We start from the raw sequence: 7,468 nt of genomic DNA, 5'->3' as shown, positions 1-7,468 counted from the left end.
ATATACACATATATATATATATATATATTAGAGAGGTGACTTTTACTATAGGGCACATGGACACATGTGCTCACTGGAGAGAGAGAGAGAGCTGCCAGGGGAGATGGCTATACTGCAATCCCTTCTCCTCCATTCACCTCTTGGGATTTGGGGCATGCATGCACATGTGCCTGGTTTGCGTTTCAAGTCACTGGATCTAGGACTCAAACTGTGGTCAGCCATGTGGGAGTCCAACACCTTAAACACTGCTCCATCTGCTGGCCTTGAGGAACTATAATTTAATATATTAGAAGCAGTGCAGCAAGTGATAAGTTCTGGAAAATAAATAGGGTTCAGGAGATGAAGTCATTATTTCTTTCACAGTTCTTGTGTGGAAGTGCTGGAGTCCCTCAATTATGTAATAGTTTCGACCTACATGTTCAGATCACCCTAAATTTCAGGTCATAGAAAGACATGATGCATTTTTCTATGTTTTACTATGAAAAAGTGTGTTGTGACTTTCCTGATGACCCATTATCTCTGAACTCAGTGACAATGATGGGATTTAAGATTGAATCTGTTATAGCTTATATCTTGCGCTGTACCACATCCAATCCATAAGCCTTAGATGTAACACACATGGAGAAAACAAAGACTGTGAAATCCTGTTCTTGCTATATATGTACCTGACTGAGTCTGGAGCTTCATTCGTTTGCATTCACATTTGAATGGTTTTACTTTGTATTCTCTATATATTGGTATACATGACAGTGTATCAACATTTAGTTTGCTTATTTTAGATCTGTCTTCTTAAGCTCTGAGAATCAGAAATTATCTTTTCTTTTTTTGTAGGTTTTGGCCACAGGCCATGTCTCTCTCTCTCTCTCTCTCTCAGCAGAGAGAGACAAGGAGAGGGAAAGTGAGAAATCACCCTTCAGGGGAGAATGGTCATACTGTCATCTATTTTCCTCCTGGGAGTTTGGGCATGTTCACCCATGCCCTGCATGAGTCTTAAGCCTCTGGGTCCAGGACTCAAACCTTAAATTGCCATGTAGGAGTCCAGTGCCCCAACCACTACACCACCTGCTGGGCCCAGCTTTTATTTATAACAAACCTAATAATTATTTAGGTTAACCAACCTATGCAAGTGCTTAATATTTTTAAATAAATAAATACATTTACTGCAACACTAAAAATCCATAACACTGTATATATAGAAACTTTCAATTAATTGAATCATAGTGATTCAAAGAACGGTATTAGTTGACTTAATTCTCCTCATTATTTATTTCATTAAATAAAATTTTAGGTTTTTCCTACTGGTTTTTAAAGAGATATGTTCTAAGGAACCATATATTAGAAAACAATTGCATATTTTTAAAAAATACTGTTGAGGGTGTTATATTCTCAGTTATATTCTCATTACACAGGAAGCAGTAATTATTTTGTGATGATGCCAGGATAAATTTCACTTGTCTAAGAAACTTTTTTTCTTAAGTGAGAACTATTTAATATTTATACGTTCATATAAATAAGTAAATCTAGAGCCAAATGTGTTTCAATTATATAAAAAAAAAAACTGCAATGGAAATTTCTGCAAAATAATGTATGTTCTATTCATCATTCTCCTCCTTAATTTTGTGTTATTCTAAATGTATATCTTATTATGAGATATCCCTATTTTTTTTAGGTTTTCACCATTGGGTACATGCACTTGCCAGAGAGAGAAAGTGAAAAGTCACTCCACCCACCCCCAGAGGTGATGGCCAAACTGCAACCCCTTTTCCTTCATTCCCTTCTTGAGATCCTGGGCATGCATGCTAAGGCTTCTGGCTTGATAGTCAAAACACCAGAAGGTGATTCACATCCTGGTCGACCATGTGGGAATCCAGCACCTTAAGCATCACACCATCAGCTGGCCCTGCAATATATCTTTTATTCATGTTTTTAAAAATTGATTATTTTTTCTAGCTTTGTTACTATAATTATCCAAATAGATAAATATTTTTAAATCATGTAAACTAAATAAAACAATAATATAAGAACTACAAAATCGTGTCAAATTTTGTCCCCCTAATAATAAATACTAATATAAACTTCCCATAATTTCACACTCAAATAACACTTGGAAATTTGTATTGTTCTTTTTCTGCTTAAAAATGTTCTGTTTGACAGAGAAATATTACAATATGTCACTGTGGTAAAGGACTGTTCTCAAGATGAATTACAAAAGTTTATTTTTCAATTGGTAATGTTGCCTGTCAATTTTGCAAACAGAAAGCATCTATCAATTTCAAATTGATCACTGTGGGAATAGGCTATAAAAAAATTGCAAGTTGGTATTCTTACTCTATCTTATGTAATTTTAGAAAACAAGCTTTGAACTATAAAATAATAATACAAAAGGTACTACTGTAAGCAGGAATTTGTTATATGTAGAGAAGTTATATGATAATTGTAGTACATGCTTCAATGTGTATAAACTGACCTACTTCCAACATCTAAGTAAGCTGAAGGTTTCCTGTCTCCTAACATCAATAAATATCTTAAGTATATTCCTGTCAGATGTCAACTGAGGTATTTTAATTCTGCTAAAATTCAGGAGAAAAAAAATACATACTTCCCTACCAATTTCCTCCAGAAAGAGGACCCTAGAATTTATTGTATACAATTGGCAGTGTTTAGTTAGGAAAATATAGATAAGCTCATGTGGAAAATTATTTAAAAATTTCAAATAATTTAGATATAAAACATTCTAGATTACATTCTTAGAAAGCCTCCTTCTATATGTCTCTCAATATTAACATTAATTATTAGGCTTATGAACATTAATGAGCTATAGTTATTATTTAGTCACTTCACACTTATTGTTTCATGGCATGAACTCAAAATACTTAGGTGCTTCATTTAAATGAGTGCATCACTTGAGTTTTAGAAGATTCCAGCTTCACAGACCAATAATTGGCATATTTGAAAAAGTAGAGAAATAATAGGTGCCACATGTGTCCATATGATTAAATATTTTTCATTTTAATCTATGCTCACTTTGTTTTTATTCTGAAATGCACTCATCTTGGTCACAAAAGAAAGGTATTTATGGAGAATGATGGTTTAAATGACAGCTTTTTCTACAAATAAAACACACTTGTAGGCAAATGTCGATGTTTGTAATGTTACCAATTTTCACATAGTTTATATTACATAAAAGGTTCATAGCATTATGTAGTAATGAACATCACCTCTGAAATGTGGCAGAACCATCCTGGAACATCAGGAAGTCTGTTTCCCAACATTCCTCTCAGTGAGACACTATTTTCACATTGAATGCTTTTTCTACAAATAAAACACACTTGTAGGCAAATGTCGATGTTTGTAATGTTACCAATTTTCACATAGTTTATATTACATAAAAGGTTCATAGCATTATGTAGTAATGAACATCACCTCTGAAATGTGGCAGAACCATCCTGGAACATCAGGAAGTCTGTTTCCCAACATTCGGCCAGGTGAGACACTATTTTCACATTGAATGCAATTAGAAAGGCTAAGACACATTTTTTTTAAATTATTAATCATATTTATTCTTCCTATGAGAGAAAGAAAGAAAAAGAGAAAGATTTCCAACAGAGTCCTAATGCCAAACTCCACACTAAGTCTCACCTGGCCCAGTTCATGGGCACACATATGCATACGTGGAGTGATTAGCAAAGTCCTGGACTGAGGACCTCTTCCATGTAAATCTATCTGCACTACTGCAGTGCCACTTGGATCATGACACATATTTTTTGTATTTCCTGACTCTTAACTATGTGTTAGGTAATTAATCTGGTGTCAATCAAAAACAGCCTCAACAACAAAAGTTTAATTTACTTTCTATGAAGGAAAATCAAACTTTTGGGTCTAATTGTGAAAAGTCGTACCAATTTTCCCACATGATGCTTCTGAAAGACTATTGAAACTTACACATTTCTAAAAGTTTTCCAGAGGGCATGTTCCAGAGAGAGACAGAGGGAAAGCGGGAAATCTTAAGGGAGCACAGTCATATGGCAATCCCTTCTCGCATTTCTCCATCCTGTCAGTATTTTAAGAATGCACGATCACAAGCCTAGGATGCTTTTCAAGCCACCAAGGGCAAGATTTGAATTGTGTGATTGGTTATATGGGATCTAGCGTTCCTAACCACCAACCTTGGAACCAACCCTGAAACAAATTTTTAATGATTCAGTAATGTTTACCTTACGAGTTAACTTTAAAGTTTACCCCTACCTAAGTTACAAGTTTCTTCTCTATAAAAGCAATTTAATGGATCACAGAAAAAAATTATAACGCAATATGGTATCTAGCTCCCGTATTTCTTATCACCATTTTTCATCTTATATCAGCTAGTAAACTATATTGCCCTAGAAGTCAAAAATTGCTGTTTTTACTCAAAATGTTTTTTTTTATGAATGTACTGCGACATAAGTAGATACTGGTAGCTTTTGATTCCGAATCCTTGCTTTCTGTTTTCTCAGACATCACGGTATACATTTATATGTTTCTGGTATTTTTTGAAATGTCCATTGCACTTTGAATTATATTCCAAAGTTGTTACATGAAAAATCAGGTCGTCATGATGGTACTTATAGGTTTTCTTTTGAATATATATGCATAACTGTGTTTGGTCTTTTATGATTCATAGAGGGAATCTTCATCTCTTCAGAATTAGAATTATGAAAAACCTTTTATCTTTATAGTTAACTATTGTGCCTGGTACTCTCTCATTTCAGAGTCATCAAAGTTTTTATCTTCCTATGGACAAGTGATGTGTATGTGTATTTACTGTGCCTGGTTGTATGAGCATCAATGTGTGGTACACACATGTGCATAGTTGGTTATGTACCTCAAGTAAACATGTATGTAACCATCTTGTATACACATTCAGTATCAACTGGAAATTGCAAAATTGGTCATTTATTCTGATATCTCCTTTACATTTCCTAGCAGTTGCTCATCCATAATCGTGTGGTTCTCATTTATGACTCAGAATCATTCTCTTCACATTACTCTTTTCTCTCACTCAGATGCTGATAATAGCAATTTATTATTTAATTTTTTTTAGTGACCTGAAGACAAAACTCTATTAAGTATTTGAATTACACAGAGCATATATGCCAAAGTAAAAATAGCAACTTAATTATTCACCACTATGAATCTGACATTTTGATGTGATCAAATTAATTTTCATTGATTTAGAAAACGGAATACCTGGAACAGAAAACAACCTCAACAGTGGATCAATACTAAAATAATCCCTGTAACAACACAATACAATTACTTTTATCTCTTTCTGGATTTTAAACTTGTCATTAATGTTCATAATTATATAATTCTGTAAAAAATGTAAAGGTGACATTATAATATCATAACATCTACTGTCTTTCTCAGTTGTACTGTATTAGGAAAAAATTGAATAAATTATATATATATATATATGTATATATATATGCATATATAAATTCCCTAAGCATTTAAAGTATCAGGTAACATAAAAATATTTTAAAATATGCACAAGTGGCACCTTTTGCCATTGAGAAATCCTGTGGGAAACAGAATAAAGAGAATAATCTTATATTGTTTTAAATAGAAATATGCAATGCAGTGAAATGATAGGGATGAAACTGAATTAAATTCCATTGCTAAGATAAGAATTATAAGATATTCTTCAAACTTTATTAGGAAAGATTCATAAACTGTTTCTAAAATATCACTAAGAATTGCATAGGTAAACAGCAGGGGAGGGAGGGATTTGTCAACAATAAGTGCATGTTTAAAGGTTTAGAAATTATATGAAATATTCGGGAAACCCAAGTATTTTCAAGTATTTTATTACCATTTAACAAGTGGGATTTTTGTGTTTTCACTTTGTTTTGTTTTGTTATTAGGGCAGAAGATAGAATTTGAATACTGAAATAAAGACCTAAACTTTCTACCTTCCAACAATTTAACTACGAACTGCTTCAAGTTGTTGAGTCATAAGTCAGAGTTGAGAAAGGACTGAAGTTGAATACAGGCTCTGCTACTTACTTGCTGGGTAGACCTGTCCTCATTTGAGCTTCAGTGTTCTCACTGTACGGTGGAACTAATACATACTTTCATGGCTATCATTCATTTATTAAGTAAATGCATACTATATGTCAGGATTTATTCTACAATATAGAGCCCTAACAGAAAACCAGTCAAAGTCCCTATTTCTATGTAACTTAATTTTGAGTTGAGAGGCAGAAAACAAAACAAAATGAAGTTCTGATAAATCCTTCGTAATAGAGCAAAACAAGATAAAAGGAAGAGGGTACCATTGCTTGATAAAGTGACATTTTAACAGTAAACTAAGGAAATGAGTAAGTAGGAAATGTGTATATCTGGGGATGATGCTTATAAAAAGAAAGAAATAAAAATAAGAGAAGTTTTGAAACAGCCAGGATGCTGTTGTGGTTGATGTAGAAAAAGGGAAAGTGTTATAGGGCTAAAGTTAGAAAAGCGCAGGAATCTTGATTCTGGAAGGCTTGATAGGTCTAGGTAAGAACTTTGGGTTTAATTCTATGTAAGACAGAAAGCTATTACTATATTATGTTTAAGACTCACTACCTACTGTGTGTAAAATAGATTGCTTAGACAAAGGTGGAATGAAGGAGATCAATTAGAAACCACTTAGAATTTACCAACTGGGTACAATCTATCTTTGTGGCACAATAATATCAACTAGTATTTAATGATATTAATGTCTCTCCTCTAAATACAGCCACTACAACTTTCTGTGATTCATTTGAAGACTCTGAAGTCTCTGGGTAATCTTGGGGCCAGCCCAACAGAGAGCAAGGACTCACACTCCAACTCCCCTCTCTTTGGCCCATTCGTCAGATGAAAGTAACTACGAAACATACAATTTTCAGTCCATTTCCTCTGAATGATTTCAGTGTCTCAAGACCTTGAGGGGGGACATGTGAAAGGCAGTTAGCTAGGATGATTGGGAAGCACTAAGAAAATAGCAGAGGAACATCTGTCTTATCAATCACAAGTTATCAGGAGTTACAACTAGATCTTCTGCAGAGACTCCTTCCCACCCAGCTCCTGGTGCCAGAAAGGCGAGGCAGATTCCATTTTTCTTCTTACATACCTGAGAAAAACACATAGGGGAGGTTGCTAACTTCCCTCTTATCATTTCTCATAAATACAAAAAGATCCAGCTAGACATTTTGCTCAACATCCTGATTCTCACTATGGCAATCAAATGATTGGGCAGTCCATCCAAATCAGAATATTCCTACCTTTTAAGTCCACAATGAGCATGTGCAATTCATAATTAAACTCCTCACCTATGAGAGAGCTACGCGAGTGTAGGAAAAAGCCTACAAATTCCCAACAAAGAAGCCAAATACTATGGCAAAACTACCCCTGTTAAAAATTCCGTACGAGCTCTTAGAATAAACATAACACCTTACTCTATGCC

Source organism: Tupaia chinensis, unplaced genomic scaffold, assembly GCF_000334495.1.
Source record: "Tupaia chinensis unplaced genomic scaffold, TupChi_1.0 Scaffold143943_1, whole genome shotgun sequence".
NCBI lineage: Eukaryota > Metazoa > Chordata > Mammalia > Scandentia > Tupaiidae > Tupaia > Tupaia belangeri.
This window is presented reverse-complemented; position numbering follows the sequence as displayed.